General features: G+C 57.5%; 1 pseudogene; it reads left to right on the top strand.

Moving 5' to 3' along the window:
• Positions 1 to 2,407: 2,407 nt before the first annotated feature.
• Positions 2,408 to 4,107, top strand: LOC125915036 (sec1 family domain-containing protein 1-like; annotated as a pseudogene).
• The last annotated feature ends 21,689 nt before the right edge of the window (positions 4,108 to 25,796 follow it).

Here is a 25,796-nt window from a genome sequence, read left to right on the forward strand (position 1 = left end):
GTTCCGTTGTCTCGTCCGTGCACACACTTTAGTTTGCCTTATGTTTTCGTGCATGGACAGAAAGTCTCCGAGTGAATTATCCCCAGATGTTTGTGCTTACCCGTGAATAGGTTAATTCCCTTTGTATCAATCATTTCGTCCCACAAGAATTCCATTTAAAAACTCTCTGATGGGCAACTGGCAGGAGTTGGGTTCCCCTATTCACCCTGTGAGTGGCCAAGGGGCGGAGCATCCGGGGGCGGGGCTGAGCCAGAGGGGTGGGGTCAGGTGGGTCAGCCAGGCCAGGCTGAGGGCGGGGCAGGCAGGAGGGAGAGAGGTGGGGGTAGGGCAAAGCCTTGGGGCAAACCAGAGTGTGCAGCAGGGTAGGAAGGTGGGGCCACACAGGGAGTAGAGCCTGTGAGGTGGGTGGGGCCAGGCTCGGGGGTGTGGCTGGAGTAGAGGGTCTCCGCTGGATAAGGATTGGGTCGGGTCAGAGGGTGGCGCCAGATAGGAGGGGCTGTGCTCTGTCGGTGGGTGGAGCCTTGCCGTGGGCGGAGTTAGGTTGGAGGGGGCGGGGCAGTTTATAGGGACTGCAGTAGGGAGGTCATGCCAGAGAAGGTCGGATCAGAGGCCAGGGCCAGACAGCAAGGTGGGGTCATGCTGGTGGGTGGAGTCGGGTCTGAGGGCAGGCCTGGTTGGTGGGCGGGGGTGAGGAGAGTTTCCTGACTACATAATGGAGGGAGGGTGGTAATAGAGGAGAAGGGTGGGGGCAGGCCCGGTGGCTTGGCTGGAGCAGAGAGTTGGGCCATGCATCGAGGGAGGAGTTGGGTCAGGAGGCGGGGCCAGGCCGGAGGGTGGGGCCCACAGTCCTTCCCTGGGGATGGCACCTGTGATGTGAGGACCACCTCAGAGGGTCTCCCAGTTTCTGTCCTGGCATCTCCTTCGCTGGACCTCAGGGAAAGGGGCGGGGGAATCACACTGCTGTCTCAGCACATGTGCAGCAGCTGCCTGCAGGCACATCCCCCCCAGCCCCTATTCCACTCCTTCACTGCTCATTCACTCTTGCCCTTAGGAAATCGTAAAGCTGAGTTTAATAGTATCCTTTTTATTTTTATTGAATTTGAGACTCCTAAGATTTTATTCTTAGGAAATCCCTGAAGTGTGTTTTATGCTTATCTTTTTATTTGAAACTATTCTTGCAAAATGTCCGTTGCTGTTTTGTGGGCATATATTTTAAACACACATCAACAGCCCTGTGTTATATCTTTCATTCTGTTTATGACACTTGTTTTTACAAATGACTGTTTGGCACACGTGCTCCCATGGCTAAGCGTACAGGAGCTCCGTGGTTCAAACCCGCGTCGTCCTCCGAGGCTCGCCCTCCCCGGGCTCTCTCTCCACTGTCCCAGGAGACCAGGAGGTGGCGGCCCCCACAACACGCTCAGGGAAGCCCCTGCTGCACGTCCCTGTGGGGCCGGGTCCACATCTCCCTAGGCGCATGCTGGAAGGACAGGACCGCGAGCCCCTGGCCCCTCCTCCTCTCCCACAGACCCGAGGGTCCCACACACCCGCCAGCCAGGCGCCGCGGGCCACGAGGAGACCCCGGGCGGGGCGCGACAGTTCTCATCACAGAGACCTCTTCTCCACGGGGGCCACCCCCGTGCGGAGGTCAGGTGCACGTCCGAACATGCAGCCGATACTGCAGAGGAACAGGATAGGGACACACCCACGTCATCCCAGGTAGTTTCCTGGAGAGAGATACGCGATGCCGGTTATAGTTTGATTTCGGGTGAAGGACGGAGAAAGTTCCCTCTATCTGGGTCCCCTGCGGTGTGCTCCTAAACACGTGGGGTCTGTTGGGAGGGGATGGGCACGTGGACGGGCTCCACCGCTGGTGATGCCCCCTGAGCCCCCGAACGCAGCCCACCCGGGTGGGGTGGGAGTGACCCCAGAGTGACAGGAGCCAGGGGGAGGGAAAAGCACTCAGATGATCCATGAGACCATGGTCCTGCGGCTCCTGTGTCCCTGGAAGATTCTGAGTGTGTGGGAACAAGCTGGAGCCCGCGGTTCGGGGGTGAGTGTGGCGGAGAAGCTGGTGTTCAGCGTGCAAAGGCCTGGCGCGTGTTTGCGTGTTTCAGTGCTGACGGGGATCCAGGAGAGCAGGTGGGGCCGCAGGGGAGGGGCAGTGTGGGAGTGCAGCTTCAGGGAGATGAAGAATTCTGTGTGGGAGGAAAGAGGTAGAGGTGGGTGGGAGCTTCTGCGTTGATGAATACGTGGAGATCTGGGGAGTGTGGTGTGCCGGGATCAGGCGGGGAAGCCCCGGGCCCTGTCCCCTTCCCTTGCCCTGTGCAGCTGTCTCATCTGTCGCTTCCTGAGTTGTAGCCTTTATGATAAAACAGTAATCTAGATGTTTGAAATCAATTCAGTGAGTCATATTATTAATTTTTTATTTCTGCTACCTCAATAAGTACACTGGAAGGCACTGCACATGCAGAAGAGGCAGCTTGTGCTGTAACACAAGTAACCAGCGTTTCTGATGCGTATCTCAATTTTCTTCCTTGCATTGTGTAATCAGAAGAAGGAGATGCTTGTATCGTGTAATTAACAGTCACGATTCTTGCAGACACAGAAATGGAAACTATTGTGGATGCTATTGCTGACAGCCGCTTCTACTTTTTTGTCACACCGGGTCCTGTTCCTACAAGGGGTGTGGAGGGGAACGGCAGCAGAAAAGGTCTCAGGGAATCTAGATGAGGAGCTTGGGCTGTGTGTGAGACGTCCATGGAACGGTGTCCTTGCAGGGACACAACTGGAGCCTGTTCAGCCCCCAAGGCCTTGCTCCGTCCTCTTGATGGGGACACAGATTTGACAGCTCCTTTACACCAGCCCTGGTGCATGATGGACTGATTTCCACATAAACAGAGTTAATCTGGAAGAATCTTTAGGAGCGGAAACTTTTCCAGCCAGTGCTAGACCAGGGAGAAAAAACAAGAAGTCTTGCGATTTAACTCGAGTTGATGAATTCTGGCAGCAACACAAAGGAAGTCCATTGGCAGAAGTTGTGGAATCAGTTTAGCGAGAAGCAGAATCTTACAGAGCACAGGAAATGAGGTCAAATGACTTAAAAGCCTTATGGGCCTGGAGGGGACAATGAAGCAGCCATGAGTGTGCTTTCTGAGAATCCGTCTGGGCTACGTCAGCCGTTGGTTCTTTGCCAAACTCCTTGGAAAACAGACTTCCTGATCTGCATTCAGACGTTGCCACTGCTGTCTGAAAACATATGAAGGCAAGAACACTGGGCATATGTTTTGAATGTGAAGAAAAAACACGGAGCAAAGCTACTCTGGATAGGTCTCTTGTACATGCAATCAGACCATGATGCAGAAACTCCCAGAGGTCCAAGTGCTGCTGCTTCCCTGCCCCGTGGAAGCCCAGCAGGCAGCTTCCGAGGCCGATGTGGGGCGATACAGAAAGCTTCAAGTGACGTCGCATGAAACCTCAATCCCGATAACATAGACAGAGGCTTTGGCTCCCGCCCCCTGGGGCATTATTGCCACCCAGGTGAAGGGCCTCTTGTCCCGAGTCATGAAGACAGGGGACAGCTGGGTGGTGGGGGAAAGGGCAGCTAGAGGACAAACAGCGAAATCTAGGCTTCTCTAGGCAGGGATGAATGAGGCCCTGAGGCAGGACTGTAGGTGCTGAACCCAAATACTATGTGGCAGTGGCAGCTCAGCTCCAGAGAACAAAAGTCTGTTCCAAGAGGCAACTGCTTCTGTGTTGGGAGAAGGCAACTACACCGAATACCAGAATCTTGTTGACCCCAGAAAGGGGAAACCAGGCAAACACATTTTATATGACTGCAGTGAACATCTTAATGCTCTCATAAAACCTCACAGCTGTCACAATTTGGACAAGAAAAAGTGGCTGGAGTGTCACCAGCGGGGAGGAGCTCCCTGGTGAGGCTGTCATCTCCTCCCTGGACCCGGATCCCCTCCCACTCAGCTAGTCAGCTACAGCTCTGGGGGCGGGGTCACCCTGTACACGCCCCCTTCTCCAGGAGGTGCTCTGTGGCCCTCCTGGCAGTGACCTTTGGATCCTGCTTCAGCTTTAACGAGTCCTCCTAACAGCGTGCGGTGACGTGTCAATATTACTTTCTCCACCTGACGCGGAAGGTTTGATCTTTGATTCCTCCTCATCCCCAGGACGCCTGCGGGCACGGCGATGTCTTGATTCATCTGTGATTTAACACGGGGATCTCCCAGTGTGGGGAGTTGCATTCTGTGTCACACGTGCAACAGTGCAGGCCACACCCTGGCCAGTTCAGACCAGAGTCAGAGCTGCGTTCTAAGGAGCTGTCACTGGGGACGCCTGGGGGCAGTTGCGTCCCTCCTTGGGGACCTGTGCTCAAGGTCCGTCCACAGTGAAACAGGAACGGCACATCGACTGTGACTGCACGTCTGCGGTTGGGCGTCTGTCATTCATTTCCTCCCCGCTTTGCTGTGGGACACCGCCTCTGCCCTTCGTTGGTTCTCACAATAGCTTTGGAATTGGTTTCTCCTTGACCCAAGGGTTTGATCACCAGATCTTCACATTCTTCAGGAGACGGAGGAAGCAGCAACTTGGGGACAAATTTTCCTAAGTCAGAGCCACCTGGGCAGTGACGTACACGCCGAGTCCCTCGCTGGGCTCTTGGGACAGATAAAGCCAAGCGTGTAGCATTCCCCAAGTCCGAACACACCGCACGTGGGCCGGGATGGGGGAAGGCCACCGTCGCTGTGGCTGTTTCTCTCTCAGGTGTCTCTCCTCCTCCCGGATCAGGGCCGCTGGTCACCTGCCCGAGAAGCCCCTTTCTCACCTGGGCCAGGTGCTCTCGGCAGTCAGTGCTCCTGGGCAACCTCTCTGTCTCAGCAGCCTGGGAGGCCTGCGAAAGTGTCCACAGAAAGATGATGAATATGGGAACATTCTCGGAGTTAACCCCGCCTCCCCAGGTGCAGACTTGCTCATGTTCGCAGGGGCTCCCGGCGGCGTCTCTCTGGAGAGACCAGTGTAGACGGCCCAGTGGTGGAGATGGTGTCAATGGCCTAACTTGGGAGCATGCTCCGCCCCCCGCTTGGCCTCACTCCGCTCTCCCCCTCCTCCCCCTGCACCTGCCTCTCCAGGGCTCCTTGCTGGGAAGCCCCAGGAGGGACCCCCACAGTACTGGCTGGGATGGCCCACTGTCTACGCCCACACAGTTGCACCAGGACAGGTGGGGTGGGGGGCTGGGTGTGAGACGCTGGAGGGAGCACCCTGGGGTGGGGTCTCTCTGAGGTGGTCGGGAGATTCCCGGCACAACTTGGTCTGCTAGAGGGTCTGATGATTCTCTGCCCTTACAGTCGTGAGTCCATGCACGTCTCCGTCTCCGGGTGACTGTCCGTGCTCTGCCCTCAGCACTTGCGAAGGTTGAATGGCTTTGTCCAGTGTTTATTCAAGTGCAGTAACGTTTGACCCCACCCAGCACCAGCGGCAGGACGCCAGCTGCAGAGACCGTCCCCTGGCAGGTCTGATTATCATGCCTGATGCCCGGTCACTGCCCATCAGAACAACACGCTCACATCCCGAGCCCAGCTCAGCTCCGAGCGCTCAGCACGCTGTGGGGATGCAGGGCCCTGGATGTGTCCTCGGGGACCCCACACAGGGTTGGAGGCCGCTTTCCTCAGCGAGGGATTCCTGCCAAGCACGTCAAGTGGGCAAACGTTGAGAAACGAAACCGGTTCAGCTCTGCCCCCCGTGTTCTGGCAGGCTTGCTCGGGGCTCCTGGTCCCGGGCCCATCGGACACGGAATCGGCCTGAGAGTAGTCACTGCATGTAAACTACGGCATTTGAGAGGATCAGACAGCGACAGGCACTCATCCACGGGGTGTGGGTGGAACCCCAGGACCTCTCGACAGGGTCGGCTCACGAAGCAGGTTTCCTGAGAAATGTCGGAGGCGGCCTCTCCTCACGTGCAATTTTAATCCTGACGTTTTCCGTTTGTCTTATCCAGGGATTCTTTCTCTCAGAGGAGGGTGACACACACAGACGGGTCCCCACTCAGGTGTTGTTTATCACTGTCAGCACCAGCGGCCGCTTCTCCTCTGTCGTCCTCTGTTCTAGCCCATCGCTGGAACGTCTTCACACGTTTCGGCCCCGCCATGTGCTGTGTGTCCTTCCCCCTGCACCTCCCTGGGCTCTGCTCCGAGACGACCTTGTGCTCCTGTCCCTGGGAGGGGCCGTGGCTTCGCGGAGAGCTGTGCAGAGTCTGGAGTCAGCCGGCCAGTGGGGGGCCCGTGCCGCCCCCGCGGTGTGGCCTGGGTGACGTCACTCCATCTCTCTTAGCTCCGTCTCCTGTCTGTGAACTTGGGAGTTTAAAGAGGGCGTGTCATACAGAGGCGTATACATATGGAGTCAGCACTGAGCCTGAAACGTTAGCTATCTCTGTGGGCATTAGTGCAATTGTCTGACTCTTCTGCTTTGCAGATTTCTTTTTTCCCTCAGGAGACGTTGCTCCTCCACAAGATTTCTCTGCTGGCTCCTGGCTATTTGTAAACATCTAAGGTGACTGACTTTAGAACCGAAACAAAGGGAGACAGACGGGGCAGTCCCTGCTGAACAATCACAGTCCCCGTATCTCAGGCATCCATTGTGTGCCAAACACCGTGTCCGTGTCCGCTTGCGACCTTAATCCGCACAACATCCCGCCGAGACAAGTACTGTGGTTGTGTCTGTTTTGCAGATGAAGGAAATGAGGTCAGAAGGTTGAAATCACGTGTCCAAGTCCCGTGGCCGGAAGGGGCAGAGCCCGTATTCGTACGAGAGATGGGGGTCTGAAGTCTGCGCTTCTTCTCTGTGCCATGTTTTCTGTCTGCTCCGTTCATAATTCAGAAGTCCTCGGCCCTCGGTGTTCTGTAGCACGGTACAAACCAAACGGCAGGAAAGCTTTTACTCTGGTTCACGGTTTGCTGAACACCAGCCTGGGTCAAAGAGGTGTTCGGTTCCTCGGTTTCCCTCTTAGAGCTGAATGGTTGGTCACTGGCCGGTTCATAGCGACCTGCCGTGTTCTTGGCTGTGAGCCGAGTTCATAGCCGAGTCTGAAAAGGATGCTCACGGGTGTTACTACGATGCATTTTCTCCCACGTGAGCATTATAGTCTCCGTCTCTCTGGAAATTTGTTCCTCCGTATTCTCCATATTTTCGGCTAGAAGCTTTAATGTGATGGTCAGAGTTGTTCTAAATTCACTGACAGCTTTCTGACATCTGGGTCACATCTGAGTCTGGATGTATCGATTGCTCTGTCTCTTGACCGTGGGCTTTCCCCCTGGTCTTCTCTTGTGTCTTGTACTTTTTAGTTGAAGGTTGGCCATGGGAATGGACAACGGAAACGGAGAGAATAATATTTACACCTGGAAATGTGCACGCCTCTTGTTTAGCGAGGGCCTCTCTTGGCGGCTGGGGGTGGGGGGCGGGAAGGGCGAGTGAATCCAGCAGGAGTTGAGCTGAGTTGGATGTTGCTGTTTCGTGGTTCCCGTCGGTGTGCCACAGCCGTCAGGTTCTTCTAGTGCTTCCTTGTGCCTCTGGTGGGGATGAAGGTGCTGGGGATTTGTCTCCGTGTCCGTGCTCCAGCCTCAGCGTTAGGCCGTACCTATGAGCCTGTGCCTCAGGCGGGGTCTCTTTGCACACTGGCCCCTCTCCCGGGTCCTCTGCTGTGACTTGTACTCAGTGCCGGCTGACCTCTCGGTGGGGGATGGGGCTTCTCTGCTGTCCTGGGTAGTGTCAGGATCAGGTAGGCTCTGTGTCACTAGGTCTCCACGAGGCTTTCCCGGTGATCCTGGCCCCCCAGGGCCAGCCACACGCTGCCGCGTCACGGAAAAAAAAATTTTTTAACATTTACTCATTTTTGAGAGACAGAGACAGAGCATGAGCTGGGAAGGGGCAGAGAGAGGGAGACACAGAATCGGAAGCAGGCTCCAGGCTCCGAGCTGTCAGCACAGAGCCCGACGCGGGGCTCGAACTCACGAACTGCACGATCATGACCTGAGCTGAAGTCAGACGCTCGACTGGCTGAGCCACCCGGGCGCCCCACTGCCTTGTCATTTTGATGTGTCTTGTGTGGGGGTTTCCTGCCGTCTGCCGGCAGAAGGTATCTCTTGTGGTCGGGGCCTAGGGTGTTTTTACAGCTCTTCCCCAGGAGGGTGTTTCTCTGCTTCTGTGACCCCTGCCCTTGGCCACAAAGGGTCTCTCTCCACGTATGTCATGCAGGTGGCAGGGTTTGCTGGGCTCCCCGCGAAGTGTGAGGGTTTTGCTACATGGGTTGAGCCGGGGAGAAGGGCCTGGAAGGGCTTCATTCCTTTCCCACAGTGGCAAGTGTGCCCCTCTCCCGGACCAGCACCACAGAGGGCGGCGTCCTCCAGTCTCCTGACCTTTCTCTTGGGTTCACAGCAAGGTCCGCGGGGCAGCGACAGGTGGTGGCACACTCACCACGTGGCTGTGGCTTCTCGAACTCTATGCTCACAGGCCAGTCAGCCCCTACTGAGCTTTAGAAATCCATGGAACAGTCTAGAAGAAATGTTCTTACCTGCGCCGTGAAAGCCCTGCGTTGCTCTCACTGTGACCCGGACGAGCCAGTGGTCCGTCCCCGTGTGTCCTGGTAAGCACCTTCCTTCCTTTGTGTCAGGTCAGCTGCTCTCCCTGCATCCTCTGCTCTCTGCTGGGCTCAAAGCTACGACTTTGTAGGTGACCTGGCCTTCTCTCGTTGCTAGTGTGGGAACATTGCACACTAAGCCCAGCATTGCACAGCCTAAGCGGAGTCCAGACGTGCCCCTTCTCTTTAAGGGCACGGTGCTTGTCCTCCTAGCTCGTTGTATGGACATTGATCCCATGGCCCGTGCACACTGAAGAGGAAGGGAGAGTGGCCCGCACACTGGGAGAGGCGGTTGGCATTCTGTACCGCGACGTCCCCAGATCGATACGCCTATGGAAGAACCCTTGAAGAAAGGTTACTGATGCTGACGGCAGGCCCGGCCACCCCCGGGGTCCTCTCAGCATTTCCCTGATGGCCCACACTCGAAACCGGTAGCCCTCGAGTTCAGAGAAGTGGCACCCTTTGTCCCAGTCAGAAGCCCCACGGCGTCAGTGCTCAGGCCTGGACGCTGCCTGGTGGGCACAGGCCCCGGGCCGTGGGGACGGGGGCTCGGATGACCAGGTGGAGTCCCGCAGCTCCTCACAGGCTCCCGCAGGGCCCCGCAAGCCCGTGTCCCCTTCCGAGCTGCCATCTGGTTGGCGTTCCTCCATCAGGCTGGACAGGTATCCCGGGAACTTCCTGCGAACCCCCGGGTCTCCCCCGGAGCTTGAAATACTCCGTAAAGCATGTGGGCGCCTAGAGGAGCAACTGGTCTCCGAGAAGAAGGCTTTTCTAGAGAAAGACGAGCGAGCAGGATAGGGAACGCGCCAGTAGGTGGTGGAACAGCTTCTGGATGACCGTGGGTGTGCGCCTGCTGTTTCCCCTGCTGCTAGGAGGGCGTCCAGACTGTGCGCCCGGACCCACGAGGGTGCGCCTGACCTGGCCCACTGCCCTCTGCGCCCGACCTGGTGGGGCCGAGCCTGCCTCTCCCACCGTCCATGCCGCACGCGCTCAGGTTCTTCTGGTTGGTCTCTTTCGCGTCTGGCGGAACGTCGCGTCTGCCTTCCTTCTGCCTAGAATGTTCCTTCTGATGCTCCTCCTTTCCGTCTTGGCACCAGAAGTCCCCTCACGGAGCACCTCTCGGACGCTGTGAAGGTGGCCTCCCGCATTAGTCTCCCCTTTACTCACGGCCTTCATTTCCGTCGTAGCCTCTTCTGCTGTCTGAAATCATCGCTCTGTTACGTATTTTGTTGCGTGTGGTGTGTTTCCCAGGCGGGAGGGACCTCGTCAGCTCCGGTCACCACTCATCAGCCCTGAGCGGACACTGCCAGGATCTCAGCACGTGACTGGTGACCCTCCCGTGAACGACTGAAGGAGCCGGCGTCTGATGAGGAAGTTCTGTGCCAACTTCTGTCCTCCCAGAGTGGGGGGAGGCGGCTGCTCCCACATCGGGGCGGGGGGGGGGGGGGCGCTGAGGAAAGGGTCAGCCCCGCCCCCGGGATTTCCCCAACCCAGTGCTGCGTCCGCCAGCCCGGCTGTCTGTCCTCCTTTTCTCTCCGTCCTCTTCCCTCCATCTGTCCCGCGCCTCCCATCCCCGCCCTGCTACTCCCAGTCCTTGGCGCAGCAGCCCTTCTGCCCACCCTGACGTCCCTGAAGGTCCCTCTAAACCCACCCTCCAGACTCCAGATGGGGTCACACCCACACCCGCCTCCTCGGCCCTGGGCAAACCCTGCTTCCTGGTTAAGAAGAAAAATTGATGTTGATCCTCCTGGGCCTTAGCGCAAATTTGATGTTTGTGAGGCTGACAGTAACTATTTTCCCCAAAGAAGAGTGCTCGTAAGTGTAGCGGCACAGAGTGCCAGGCAGTCAACTCAGGTGTGTAAAATAACTTGATTCCTTCAGACTATAGGTTTCCCCCAGAGCCTTCACTCTGCCTCATGGCAGAAAAAGATTCCGTTCTGGGTGAATGGCGTCCGTCAGGGTGTGAGATTCCTCCTCTAGACAACACAGGGCCTTCTCCGTCCTCTCTCAGGTTGACATGGGGTCAGGGTGGGACCCTCAGTCGTCACGTCCGGTGCCGACGTCTGCTGACCACGCACGTCCCCGTTCGGGGTCTGGTCCTCATGGTCAGCGTGCCTGACCTCACGTCCCCTGACCCAGCACGTGTCCCTGGTGCCCCATCCCTTCTGTGGGACTCAGGGCGCCACACTGACCCCCCCCCTCCCCCCCTCGCTTATTGGGATGCGCAAACCCAGAGGGTCTCTCCTGGGTCCTCTCTACCCTGAAGCCCCGTCTGCCAGCTCTTCTCCCCCTGCCTTTGCTCTGGCTGTGCGCGGTCCCCTGAAGCCACTGCTCCCAGAATCCCAGGTGGGAAGCCAACCCAAGTCCCCTGTGTTCGGGCCTCAGATTTTGGGGTGGGGGGGGTGCCTGCCGTTCTGCCTTTCAGAGCTGGTGTGGGGGAGGGTGCTGGGGGAGGGCCTCTCAGACCCTCCTCTCGTCTCCTCTTTCTTTCAGATTTCTCTTCCCCAGCCCAGAGATTGCCTTCCCCTGTGAGGGGTGGGAAACTTGAGCCTCGGGTCCAGGAGTGAGGGTGTCACAGTGGGGCCGGCTGCTCCTCGCCCACGGTGACGCGACCTCATGTGACCCCGGCCACCAGTCACTATCTCACATGGTGACTCTGCTGATCAGGCAGGAGGCGGTTTCTGTGACGGGTCGGGTGTGCGCAGAATGGTGGGAGGACTGGAGATGAGGGTTGGCCACGGGCCTCACCTGGCCCCCTCTGCTGCCGCTGCCCAGCGCCGAGCACACCCTGGATGTGGGGGGCGGGGGACTTCCATTCTCTGAGTCCGCTCGTAATTATGTGTCTGGAAATTGGACCGGCACAGCCCGTCCCCAAGCTCTGCTGTCCCAGCCCTGGCCGAGCCTCCTGCTCCTGGTGACCCGAGATGGCGCACGCTCACCCATGACCGTCGGGGGAGGGCAGAGGAAGGAAGGGCGGGCTTCAGGGGCATAACCAGAGGCACCACGAGTCACTTCCTTCCTCATGCCATTGGTGGAAACTGTCTTGGGACACAACCTTCCTGCGAGGAGGGCTGGGGATTGCAGTCTTCATTCTGGAAGAAAGTGTTCCTCTAAACCCAGGGGCTCAATTGCCCCAGCCCACAGGAAGGACCAGGGGATGTTTCCGAGCCCCGAGGGCCCTCTCCGCGCATCACTAGATAATCCGAGATGAAGAAGGCGGACCTGAGACCGCGACGCCAGCCGCGTGCAGGTGCTCGCCCACGATGTTAGGAAGAGATCAGACCGGTGCCTTCAGACAGGCTAGAGTTTGGGTCCGTGAGATCGGTGAGTCATTGGCTGATAAATCTCAGTCCGCAAACAAAAAGACAGCAGCTCCCGCTGGAAGGGAGATGGAAATCGCCTCTTAAAACGTTTGCGCCACAGCAGGCTGACGAGCCCGCGGGATGCCTGATGACGTCTTAAATGGCACCAGCGCCGCTTCGCTCTCTTCAACAGTCATCGCTCTTGTTATTTGTCAAGTGACAGTCACGTGTTGCGCTTCCCGGGACCCGTGTGTCAACCGTCCTTCCTCTGCCCTGGAAATCCAACATGCTGTTCCCTCAGACAGCCTTTCCCTCTCGCGGTCTCTGGTCCCACCGGGTGACTCTCGCCGTGGGGCAGGCGGGATGCTCCGTCCCCCCACCCGCGGGGATCCGGCCAGCCAGACGCCGCTAGTCTGTGCGCACCTGACCCGGACCGCGTGCGGGCAAGTCACTGTCTGAAAGGACTGGGCCGCGCGGCCCGTCTTGCCGAGCAGTGTCGTCCGGCTGAGCCATTTGTGAACGCGCAGTCCTCAGAGGTGCACACGTACGTCAGTCCCGACTGTGCGGGAGGACCAGGCCTCTGTCCCTGTGAGTGATTTTCCTGCACAGTCGCCTCTCACTTGCCTTTCAGTTCTAGGAACAGTGGTCCACCTGAATGTCAGATAAAGACAGGATCGTCCCAAAGATGCAGCCCCGGGAATGCAGTCACGTGTTCCCAGCATTCAGGCATTCGTCTCATTTTCCTGAACAAGCATCATTATTTGTGCAGCCAGACACCTGAGCCTGTTCGTGGAGCGGTGGTCCCTGAAAGGGCCCAGACACAGCCAGACACCTGGGCCCAGATCTGGGGTGACGATCTAGAAACCCGACACCCAGGTAGGTGTGTTTCCAGTTGCTCATTTAAGTGGTTCTGCCTGCTTGGTACATTGCTCTTGGATTTAATGAAGAAAGAATTGGAGCCAGAGAGTCAGCAGTCTCTGGCTCCTTCTCCGGAACGGTGAGAGGACATCGGGGAAGCAATAGTGTCGATCTGACTCACACGTTAACATTGACGAGCATTCAGTGACCCCCGAGAAGCACTGACCCCATACCTGTTGGGGTTCAAGATGGACCAAAGCAGTCGGAGCACTTCCTTGATATTTTCCAAGGTGGAACACACACGGCGTGTGTTTCTGTAGTGGCCGTGGCCCGATGGCATGAGGCTCAGGGTCTGTGGACCCCCACGTTTCCCACCACCTGGAGAGGCTGGCCCATCATGGGACAGAACGGAGCTGGAGCCGGGAGTGAGGGGACGGGAGGATGTTCAGTTGTCTGGTGTCTGCTGCTCCCGAAGCTCACGCCTCTCTGCCTCCCGTAGTGTGATGGCACACCTGACTCAGGTGGGATCCGGGAGGGACCGGATGGCAACCCGACACGGACAACCGAAGAGTCCAGAGTTGTCAGGGGTGCAGGCAAGTGAAGGGGACCCGCGTACTGCCAGAGCAGCCCTGGGCCTCGCGAGAGCCGGGAGTCTTTATCCTGGTCCCGTCTGCGTGACAAGGGAAGAGCAAGGTTTCTGGGGGCCAGGGAGCGGTGTAGCCCCGGGAGAGCGGCGGCAGGCAGATCTGTGACCTTCGAGAAGCGCAGCCTCTGCCAGAGCCACAGGCCAGCAGGAAAGAGGCAGGAGAAATGCCCCAACTTCCCTCTCCTCCTGTCCTCCAGTCTCCTCCGACTCCCTCAGCTGGCTGAGCCAACCAGAAGGTGAGGAACTGCGTTCAGGCAGACTTGGGCCTCCCTGGACAGATCAGGGCAGGAAGGATGACGAGTGGAACATGAGGGGCGCCCAGAGAACAGCCAGCTCAGCACCCGTCCTCGTGGGCCTTGACCAACAAATGCCCTTGACTTCCGGCATTTGGAGTTCTGTTTCTTTTTTTTTTTTTTTCTTTAATGTTTATTTATTTTTGAGAGAGAGAGTATGAGCAGGGGAGGGACAGAGAGAGAGGAAGACACAGAATCCGGAGCAGGGTCCAGACTCCTAGCTGTCAGCACAGAGCCCGAGGCGGGGCTCGAAGCCACAAACCTTGAGATGATGACCTGAGCCAAAGGCAGACACTTACCCGACTGAGCCACCCAGGCGCCCCTGGAATTGTGTTGCTGTCACCCTGTCACCTGAAACCAGGAGTTCTGACCATTGGGTCTATTTCCATGGCTCTCTGTGGGGCCACAATCCGATCACGGACCGTACCTAGCTAGCCCAGGGCCTGGTACACGGTACGTGCTACTAACGTTCACTGAATGGCTGCTTGGATGGACAGTGAAATCTAATGTAGATGCTACGGGGAAAACTAGTCTGGTGGATACTCCCTGCCCCGGTGGTATCACCTTCCTGCTCCTTAGGTGAGAAAAGCTTCCTTCACGTGCTGCTGTCACAGGGCTGGGGAATAGTCACAGAGCCTCTCCGTTGCACAGACCGCTGCCCAGCAGGGCACCGAGCTCTTAGCGGTTCTTCAGTTACTATGTTAGGGAAAAGAACAGAGGGTGTGAGTGACTGCTGCCGTGTCGACGGGAAGCCACGTGCACCTCCTACAGAAGTGCCACCCACGCTAGGACTTCAGGAGGGCAGCCGCGTCACGACAGGAGCGTCGGACACGGTGGCGCCTCGTTCCCTGGCCCCGCTCATCCCTAACCAGACTAGGTGTGTAGGTCTGAGCCAGCCTCAGGCCTGGACACCAGCCACCTGTTTGCGCGGTGGACAGATCCACCCGACGGAAAACAGGCTCAGCCTGGCTGTGCTCCTGGAGCTGCGGTACGTGGCACCGTGCCTTTCGGAGAAGCGCGGCCGCGGCCGGAAGAGGACGCACGCATCTGTTCGGTTTCAGGGTAAAAGCTGGGAGAAACGCCGAGTTCACGACAGGTGGCCCTGGTTCCCCAGGGGAGTTACGCTTATCGGGAAGGAGTATCGATGGCTCTGATGGAGTCTGGAGTGTGTGTGGTCACGGTGTCCGGAGAGCCTCGACCGGTCCTCCCAGGCAGCTCCTCTGCCAGAGTGACTGTTTGCTGTGGAAACTTCTCCACACCTGGATGGCCTGTGACCCAGGCTCCCCTCCCCCTCCCCCACCGCCACCTCGGGACAGTAATGCCCCGGGCCCAGTTCCCTCTAACTCGTGCTTTTTGCATTAGGAAGGATGCCTCTCTTGCAGAGAAACGATTTATCCCCAGCCCGTTTTAGCGGGAACCTGCCCGGCACGCTCTTCCTTTTTGCACACTAAGCAAGATGGTTTGAGCTCGGCTCAGGGCCGATTCCAAGAGCCGCCGAGTGCCGGGCATCTCTCTGTGAGGACATGTGGTCAACCTGGCAGTGCTCCTCAAGCCACAGATCTTCGGGCTGTTCCCCCCAGCGTGCTGTCCTCTGGACCGTGAGCTGGCCCAGGCAGGGGGCTGTGGGTAAGAGACACAGGGAGACGTAGAGGCAGTGCCTGGGGGACTTTGGAGCGTATCGTGCCAGGCCCCTCCGGGTGCGAGAGACGGAAAACCCAGGGCAGACTGGCCTAGAGAAAGTAGGAGATTTACCGACTCGTCTGACTGAACACGATCCAGGACTTCAAAAAGTTAGATCCATGGACAGTTTTCTCTGTCCGTTTTATGGCTTCATCTTTGTGTTGGTTTATATAATGCCAGCTGCTCCCTGAAGGTGGCTGCTGTGCTAGTTAAGAATAGTCCTTGTGTTAGTTTATGTAAAGGCACCCAGTGTATTAGTTTATATGGTGACAGTCCCTGTGTTTATACAGCAATTCCTGTATCAGTTTATAAAGGCAGCCCCTGCGGTAGTCTGTGTAACAGTCTCTCTGTTAGTTTATGTAACGCCAGTCTCTGCATAAGTTTATGTAACGATAGCCCCCTCACCCCCCCCCCCCCACCATACTAACTTACATAAACACAACCCCTGTCTTACTTTACATAACGGGGCACCCGGGCAGATGGCCACCCCACCTCTAGGCCACCCGCCCAGGTTCAGATCCCACAGTATAGAGGCTCCCTCTGGGACCGGCCACGCAGCTCCCGGGGCTCTGCTTGGATGGACGTGAGTCGTAGGCATACTCTGAGCCAATCACGAGAGTCCGAGAACCGGGCTCCGATTGGCCAGGCCAGGCAGCAGGTCCGAGGTGGTCCCCTTCAGGGACTGTTACCAGAGAGGGCTGGGCACTGGGCAGTCGCAGGGCAGGACACCGGACACTGGCTTTTCGCACCCTCTCTCCTGGCTGGCTGAGCTCCTGTCCTGGGAAAGCAGGAGCTCACAGAGAAGCTGAGACCCCGGCCTGATCCCCTGACGAGGACACAGCAGAGCTGCTTGTTCCCCAGGCTGCCTGGACCCCTGGCTGAGACCCCCCGTAGGGAGAAACCTGTACGGAAGGGACTGCGTGCAGGTCAGGGCTCAGCCTCATGGCGAACTGGGGTCTGGGACACCGGTGGTCGCTGGGCACGAGGATTCCCGGGGAGGGGCGCCCTCAAGCAGGCGCTCACGTCGTGGACTCTGTGGTCCACCGTGCACGTCGGCGCGGTCGAGGAGCTCGCACTGCCTGGGCCCACCCCGCCCCGCCTCAGGATCCCCACAGCTGTTGCCCGAGCCCAGGGCCCGCGGGAGTCCCGTCCAGCAAGGCCGAGGTCCCCACCGCGCGTCCCGACAAGGCCCCAGCGGGTCTCTCTGCGACTGACACTCCGGGACCAGGGTCTGCAGGGAAAAGGCCGGGCCGTCAAGCGTGGGCTGGTGGGCTGCCGGGGACTCCCTGGGGGCCCTGCGCCCCACGCCTGCGGGCACGGCCCGGCCACGGGCTCGTGCGGCCTCCTGCCAGCGCTGTCTGAGCTCCGGTGGAGCCCGGGGCTCGGGAGGACACGGGGCTTGGGAGGAGGAGCTGCCGGGTCTGTGGACGCCGTCGGCGGGGACGGGAGGACGTACGCCCTGCGGCTACCCTAGATGGCGGCCACAGACGTGCGGCTCTGGATGTGATGTGCAACCTGGGAAGGTAACAGGTGGTGACCCTCCGACGTGTGGCTCAGGGACGGTGACCTGCGGATACAATGGACCGTCGAACGTGGGGACCCGGGACGTGAGGTGGGCTGCGGGGCTCTGAGAAAACACATGGACAGGGTGACACGGAGGTGGGACGTGCAGCTCGGACAGACGGCATCCGACAGCTGATACGGGACGTGAGGGGAGACGTGTGGCTCTGAGCGAGGACGCTTTGAGGGCCCACTCCACGGCCCGTCCAGCCCCAGGCGGGAAGGCGCCAGGGGAGGCGAGCCCGGGGTGACGGGGAGGGGCCGTGGGGGGGACAGCACGTCCTAGGGCTGCGCTCTGAAAGGGGGCCTGGTCAGGCCGGTGGCCAGTTCGGGTGTTGGAGAGCCCGGGCGGCTTGCGCCCAAGGAGAGAGGGTGGCGGAGTGGGGGTCACCGGCCGGGCAGGCGCCGCAGGCGGGGGAAGAGGGGAGAGGGCAAAAACCGCCTTGCCGGTGATGTCACGTGAGCACAGGCCAGGGACACCAAGCGGCATCGGGACGTGGATGGCTTGGGAATGAAGAGTCACGGGAGAGAAGCAAACAGGGGTGCCGGGCATCCGCAGTTTGGTCCTGGTCCGGAGGACAAGGAAGGAGGATCGAGATACGTGGTCAAGGGGGTTTGTCCGGAATGGTGGGGAGGGCGAGTCCCGGCCTGCGGTGGGACCCACACCTATCAGCCCAGGGCGTTCCCTCCCGTCGTTGTACGAGGCTTCGCAGAGAAACACTGCCCCAGCTGTCAGGGACAGTGACAACAACCCACCAAGAGATTTTTAGGGCAATGTACAGAATTGTTCAGACTTTCTCAAGCAAAACGAAGCCTTTCAGTCGCAGCCATTGTGCCTGGAAGTGAGCCAAGGGGGGGGGGGTGCAGAATGAGTTCAGAGGACGGCAGAGCTGTTGTGATCCAGCTGCAATGAGAGATTGAGATTTGGCCGCTCAGTGCACTGGGCGCGGTTCTGAAGGTGGTGATGGGAACGGGGTAGCAAGGGAGACCGGGAGAAATGGATGCTGGAAGCGTCTGGAAGTGCGCATTTTGGGGGTAGATTGAGCAGGACTGGGTGGGATGTGGGGGCGGCAGCAGGGAGAGCAAGGTAGGAGAAAGCCTGGGAGTGAGCAGAATTCTGAATTCAAGCAACTTGGGGGTGGCGTCGTTTTGCTGAGATGCAGGCTGGAAGAGGACCTGTGTGGAGGGTAGAGTTAGGCGTTGGCCGTGTTAGGTTCGGGATGTCAGGAGTGATACTAAAGTACTTAATAGGCGACATTTTCATGGGAACCTGCTAACAAGAAGGGGCGCTTTTCCAATCGGGACAGGTGTGATTCAGTATGGAGTTTCCTCCTGGAAATCGTGGTGTGACATTGAGGAGGCCCTGTGTCATCAGGAAACTCTGGACTGAGGTTAGGACTGAAACGAAACAAGTGCAGGGGCCGCTGGGATATGGGTGATGCTCACTGCCTGAAACCGGCAATTTCCAGGTGTGTGGAAAGGAAAGTCAAGAGATCTAGGACCGAGTTCTTGGAGCACGTTGACACTGAGAAATCAACAAAGGATTAGGAGCGAGCGAAGACTGAGCCTGAGGGGTGGGTGGAGCACGGGTGGTGAGTTAGCGGGGAAGCCAGGTGACAGGCATGTTCAGGAGACTGGCCAGCTGAGTGGGACTCTGTTAAACGCAGTAGGCCGGCGACTAGGAAACGGTTGGTTTGGTAACATAGGGGTCCCTGGCGGCCTTGACAAGAGCGGTTTCAGCGGTGGCGTGGGGATCAGGCACTTGGCCGGAGAGGGAGGTGAGGATACAGAGACAGTCACCATCGACAGCTTTCCGGGAAGCCGTGGGAAGTAGGGTGGGAGCTGGAGACAGAGGAGACCTCCAGGAGAGTGTTAGCATTTTTAAGATGGCGGGCAAGGAGGTGTGTTTGTGCACTCGGAGGACAGATCCAGAAGAGAGGGAGAAGCTGACACCAGTGCGGTGGAGGGGAGGGTTACCGGAGGAGGGTTTGGGAGGAGCAGCACAGGTGAGGCCCCACGAGTGGAAGCACACAGCAAACATTGCCGGGAGAGCAGGTGGAGGGCATGGGTGCACAGGTGGGTAGATTGGAGCTCGGTGGAGGGGAGAAGCTGCGGACAAACTGTTTCCTCCATGAAATAGGAGGCCAGGTGATCAGCCGAGAACGGAAAGAGAAGGTGAGCTTGAGGACAGAAGGCAAAGGGAAAGCATGATTTTTGAGGATGGAAATGCACTTTGCCAGAGCGGTGCAGTGGCGCAGTTTGAGACCCAAAGACTTGATTTTACGAGACCAGTGAGCACAGAGCGCGCTTCTCCTGCAGCCACGCTTGGCTCTGGGGCAGGTGCACGTTCAGTGGGGCGTTGGTTTAAATCAAGTTCTGTTTTGCCTGGTGACAGCGTGGAGGTGGCGGGGGGGGGGGGGGGGGGGGGGGGGGGGGGGGGGTGCAGGGGAGCTGATGCTGTTGGATGAGCACTGGATCCAAGGTGACTGGGCAGTGCGGGCACAGGGGAATGTGGACAGTGAGAACGCGGCGGCCCTGATGTTCTCAGGCGGACCACGTGGCCGGAGACTCTGGACTGAGGGCACTGCATCATGTGAGTGAAGGGTCCCAAGTGGAGTAGTGGCCAGCAAGACGCCGGAGGTGGAGAGATTATTCAGGATGGCAAGATCGTAGGAGGTGGGGTGAGGGTGAAGGTCATCGGAGGGGCTGATGTCAAGGAGTGAAGGCCAGCAGACGTCAAGGACTGTCCACTTTTCACTTGGGGAAGAAGGATGGGCGGTGCCGGCAGGCTGGGGGGCTGCTGAGCTGTGTCGTGATCCGGTGCTGGTTGTCCAGCTGCGTTCACTTCGTGACCGTTCACCAGGCGGTTAACTTAGGACTCGGGCACTTTGCTCTCCGTCATAGTTGAGTACAGAATTAAAAACATAAACAAGAAAAAGTGAAGGAATACCAAGACAAGTGACATAAATTATGGTGCACATTATTACGGTTGTTCCTTTCCCCCGCTTCATCTCTGCACTTAATTTCTTCCTGCACGCACTGACACAGATACCTAACTGTGGGCCTCCTGAATTTTTTCTAAATATTTGTTGTTTCATTTCTTCTAATTAAGTCTTTAATCAGTTTTTCATTAGTAGCATCAACAGGGGATTACATTTAAAAGGGAATAATTTTAACCTCCAAATACACACTGGTCTGTAATAGTTCTATTTCCAGGGTGACTTGAGAATTTATTTCACAAGTCAACTTCTAGCCCAGCCAGGTGGCGCATTCAGTCCAGGGAGACAGGTGTAAGGGTGTTTTCTTCCAGACCTCTCTGAGACATGTCCCTGGAGATCTTGTGAGTGATGTAAATTCTAGGCCCTTTGTGAAGGGAAGGTGGGCCCCCACTGGTCAGGCACGTGTTCCCCCTTTGTCCTTGTCCAGATGGCCCTAGCTTGGGGCTCCCACGCTCTCCCGCTGTGTCTGGGCTCAGGGAAGACAAAGGCCCCTTTGTTCCTCCTGGGGGCCCCAGAGGTTGGGTGGGAGTGGCTGCCACTGGGCGAGCTCCGTGCCCAGCCCCAGTGCAGGCTGCTGGATGATTTACATGCAACGTCACCCCTCTGGCTTTCTCAATGGCGGAGATCGCCTGGCCTGTGGCCGTGACAGCGTTCAGAGGGGCAGCCGAGCTCCCTTTTCTGGAACCCAGAGTCTCCCAAAGCTGGGTGGCCCCCGCTTTCCCTGAGAGCTGGAGGCAGTCGTGCTCCACGACAAACGTGTTTGAGATGCACGGCCCCCCTCACACGTGCAGAAGACAATTACTCTCCTCCCTCTGTAATCGATTGCGTAGTCTCTAAAAGTCCCATTTTCCCCCTTAATTTGGTCATCATGATTTTTACCTTTGTTGATTTTCTTCAAGGGAACCCAATCACTTGGGTTTAAAACAGTCCTTTTGAGAGAATTTCCAATCAGGATTAAGGTTTAGATTCAAGTTCCAACTCCAGATCAGGCTGCTCTGTCTCCCAGCTGTCATCTCCTCTGCTGCTCTTGGGAATAAAAGTGAACAGCGAGCGGGGGTGCAGGGATGGGGAACTTTTTGGGGCTGCCAGATGGAGCACATGACTTCCATTTACATTCGAATTCCCGGAAGCTTATTTTTATTATAAATATGTCCTAAAAATGTCACAGAACATTTGTGTACTAACAAATGCGTTATTAGCTTACAGTGCAAATTTAATTGCACGTCCTTGATTTGCTTCAATCAGGCAACCATACCTCACCCTCACCTCTGCTGACATTGCTCCCAAACCTCCTGGCTGCACGGGGTCATCTCTGGCCCCCTGGAGCTTGGACATCAAGGCCAGGAGGGTCCAAGTCACCACCCTCCCCTAACACGGAGCCTGCACTGTTGACCTGCTGGGGTGGAAGAACATTCTGGGGGAGGCAGCAGGCAGCTGAGACGGGTTGATGCGGCCCACGAGTGTCTCCCTTGCTCGAGGTTCTGGTGAAGCCTCTTTGATGGGCACCCCTCTGATTGGGCCCCCTCCAGGGGGGGCACGTCGGTCTTGAGCTCAGCATCTGGCGGTCTCTGCCTCTCTGGGTGGTGGGTGTGGGGCTGGAGCGCCTCTCCCAGGAGCTGTGGGGCAGACTGACCTGGGGTGATCAGGCCACTTGGAGAGAAGAGGTGTCTCCACTGTCATGGAGGTCACAGTGAGTGGCACACCCTCGTGTTGACCTCCCCTTCAAGACGCCGTAGCTCTTCAGGAAGCCTGCACAGCCACTGCCCTTGGGTTTCTCAGGAATGCGGCTGGGGCGGGGTCAGAGCCCGGGAGGCGTGTGGGGCTCAGGGAGCAAGGCGCAGGACGGGGTCATCCACGGAGAGCTGAGTCAGGGCAAGACGGGAACATGGGGTGGAGATGTCATGGCTGGGGCCGTGTGTGGCCAGAGGTCAAACCTGGCTGATTTCTCATGGCCATCGTGAAAGCCTTGCCCTGGATGCCTCTTGATCCCCCTTCCGATGTGGGTTTCAGTGGTCGACTTTGAAACCCCAAAGCTGGGGATGTTCCCTGGGGACGCTGCTGAGTGGGGATGCGTGTGGGCTGAAGGAGGCCAACAGGCCACACAGCTGCCTCTCGTTCTCCACGCTGGCCGAGTGTCTGGCGTGGGCTCACCCAGCGTGAGGGACTCCGGCAGACGTTTGCACACCCATGCTCAGAACAACACTGTTCCCAGTAGTTAAGAGTGAAAGCAGCCCCAGTGTGCACCGATAGGCGAACGGATGAGCGAAACCGGTCTGTTCGTGCAGTGAGACACTATTCCGCCTTAAAAAGGAGGGAGAATCTAACACCCGCTACAGCGTGGACGAGGGATGGGGATGTGACGCTGAGTGAAATAAACCAGTCACGGAAATGGAAGGACTATGTGATTCCACTTCTGCAAAGCACTCTAGCTGTCAGACTCACATAGACAGAGCATAGGTGGTGGGCGCCGGGCTTGGGGTGTCCATGTTTAAAGGGGACAGAGTTCCAGAGTTCTTGCAAGATGACAAGAGTTCTGGTGGTGACAGTCCCCAACACGTGAATTCATGTAATACCGCTAGACCGCATGCTTGAAAACAGTGAAGATGGTAAATTTATATTACGTGTATTTTGCCCCAATTAAAAATAATTTTAAGGGACACCTGGGTGGCTCAGTCGGTTAAGCATCTGACTCTTGGTCTCAGCTCAGCTCATGACCTCAGAGTTGTGAGTTCAAGCCCCATGTTAGGTGTGGAGCCTACTTAAAAAAAATAATTTTTTAATGTTTATTTATTTTTGAGAGAGAGAGAAAGAGAGGCAGAGAGGGAGACACAGAATCTGAAGCGGCTCCAAGCTCCGAGCTGTCAACACAGATATGTGTACAAGGCTTTTACACAAGATCTTTTGACACCAGATATGTCGGTACATTTGTGTACAAGGCTTTTAATTTTATTTCCTCCCTACTTTTACCCATTTTCAAACATCTTACAACGAATCGCTGTAATAGGGAACTAAAATGTTGGCAACATTGCGTGAGGTCACATGGGAACGTCCTCTGTGTCGAGAGTGTGTGAGGGCCGTGCTGGCAGGGGGACCACAGCCGGAGTCCCTTCCTGACAGAGCAGCAAAGTGAGTGTGGCGATCCCACAGTTGCCACAGCTCAGGCGTCCCCGAAGACTGGTGCTGGCAGCCGGCAGAGACGGAGGGAGACAGCAGACAGGCGGCCTGGGGCCCCGGGCCCCAGCTCTCCCCTGGGCCAGCCCCTGGGTTCTGGAAAATGCTGCAAGTCCATCCTCCCTCGTTCTCGGAAGCAGCGTCGAGCTGTGCTGTCACTTCTGTCCCCGCCCTGAGACCCTGAAGGGGGAGAGCGGGCCCCAGCACAGGGTCCCAGGGAAGGGTCCCGGCTCCACCCTCCTGACCAGGGTGGCGCTGCCGGGGAGGGTGGGGTTACCCAGCTGGCGCCATCCTCGCCACCCAGGACCTCACGTTGTCCAGGCCTGGGCGGCCGCGTTCCACCCACCGACCAGACCCCGGAATGTCCCGCCGCCTCAGGCTGCCCCAGACACAGAGACAGCGACCCTTCCTTACGAGGCACGGGGGTCACCGTGACACTTGTGGGAGCAGGCAGACCCACTGTGCCTCTCTCAAAACATAGTTCTCAAAGCCAAGCCTGTGGTTCGGTCTCGCCTGATTTTTTTTTTTTTTTTTTAAGTTTTATTTTATTGTTTATTTTGAGAGAGAGAGAGAGAGAGAGAGAGAGAATCCCAAGCCAGCTCCGCACTCAGTGCAGAGCCTGACTCGGGCTTCGAACCCACAGAACTGTGAGATCATGACCTGAGCCGAAATCGAATCAGATGCTTAACTGACAGCCCCCCCCCCCCCCCGGGCACCCCGGCCTCACCTGATTTAAGTGAATCGTCAAAAACCTTTGTGTTTGAGCTTCTCTCCAGCAGCTAACTGAGGGGAGTGCAGTGACCGGGGTCTTCCTGAGGGACCCTTCCCAGTCCACAACCCACACACCCTTCTGCTTGGCTATGTTAAAAATGGCCACCCGTCACACGCCCTGCACGCACATGTGCACACACAACACACACACTCAATTCTCGGCCAAATAATTTAGCATCCAAGCTGTGACGATTTAGGGACTGAAAGGGGCCACTCTGGCCATTCATGCCATGTCCACAGGTGCCCACAGGACTGTCCCGGGAGTGCGCCATCCAAGAGGGTCCTTCATGCTCGGGTTCCTGCTTTTCTCTCAAGACATGTTTTCACCCCTCCCTCTCTCGTTCCAGCCACACCAACCTTTGCCTGCTGCCTCAGAGCCTTTGCGGGTGCTCTTCCTGTGACCCGAGCCACCCTCTCCTCCCCAGGCTCATTTGTACTCGTGCTTTAGGCCTCCGCTGAAACGTCGCTGCCCGGGAAGCGTGTTCACAGCCTCTCCGTGTCCACCCTTCCGTTTACACTTCCTTGAGGGGCTCGCCTGATTCCCGCTCTAGCACGCATCGCAATTCGTAATGACGTATTTGTTTACTGGGATGATTTGTTCAGTGTGGAACTCCCGTGGACCATGAGCTCTGTGCAGGCAGGGACACTGGTGTCCAGCACAGCATGACCACTGGACGTTCAGTCTTTGAATGACCTTGTTACGACACCTTTACTTAACGGGGGGAGAAACCGAGGCCAGAGAGAAGGAGATCAAGCCCCTGCAGTCTGATCAGGTCACATCCTAAGGATCGACAAGACTCTCTCCTTTGACCCAAAGATCCCTGTGGATCTTCCTGCCTACGCTTGGACCCCTCACGCACTGTGCAAGAGTCCAGGCTCCTTCCCTGGAGGGCAGTAAATCCGCCCTGACTTGGGCAGAGCAGCCCCACGCATCGCCCTCTGCCCTCTACTGGGCGTGTGTGCAGGGGGTAGGAAACGTGGTCTCTACCTCCACAGGACAGCCGCGAGACAGAAGACTCTCACCGAGGCCTGGCTCTGGTGATGAGGTTTGGGGCTCAGTCCCAGCCCGCGTGCTGGGTGGGAGGCATGTTCTAGTCCCTGGAGGACTGGCATTAATGCCACCACCGAGCTCCGATTCAGCGCCCTCAATCCCCCAGGGCCCCTAAACTGCAGGACATCCCATCCAATAAGCCCAGAATAGCAGGGGGGTTAATGAGCCTGCGAATGAGTTTATCTTGGCAGAAAACACAAGCGCAGAATAATGGCAGTGCTGAAAAGACCATTAGTGGGAACACGGAGAGAAGAAACTAAAATCAACACAGACTCCCCTGCGAAATCCCCCGGAACCCGCCTGACCGCTGGTCCCGCAGGAGGCACACAGGTGGCCCAGAGGGCACCGGGCCAGATTGTCAGTTGGCAACAGCAGCAGTGACCCACTTTGGACAAGAAGCGATTTCTCTTTCCGTCAACCACATCGAATCTGTCAGTTTGAAACAGTGAACGTTTTTTCCTGCCATTTGCTGTGTTTTTGCTAATTCTTTCCTTTTTCTGGTAAGTGTACTAGCTCAGGCCTAGTTCAGAAGCAGTGACAGAATTCTCACTCACACTGGGTTAAGTGAGAGAGAAAGCCTGCAGACAAAGGGCTTATTGTAGACCACAGCAGTGTCTGGGTGTCCTGTTTTCTCTCTCGTCTCTGCTTGTCTCCTCTGAGCCAGGATTTCCTTGCAGGGCCGGGAGCCAGGGAGGGAGATGTTTAGTTGCGGCCTTGCCTGTGACAGCAAAGCCTGCCAGCCTCTCCTGCCGGCCCTGCCCGCAGAGGTGTTGGCGGCCTCCGGCCCCAAGGAGCCCCACACGATTTCACGTGGGCAAAACTGCCTC

Source organism: Panthera uncia, assembly GCF_023721935.1.
Source record: "Panthera uncia isolate 11264 chromosome D3 unlocalized genomic scaffold, Puncia_PCG_1.0 HiC_scaffold_9, whole genome shotgun sequence".
NCBI classification, from domain to species: domain Eukaryota; kingdom Metazoa; phylum Chordata; class Mammalia; order Carnivora; family Felidae; genus Panthera; species Panthera uncia.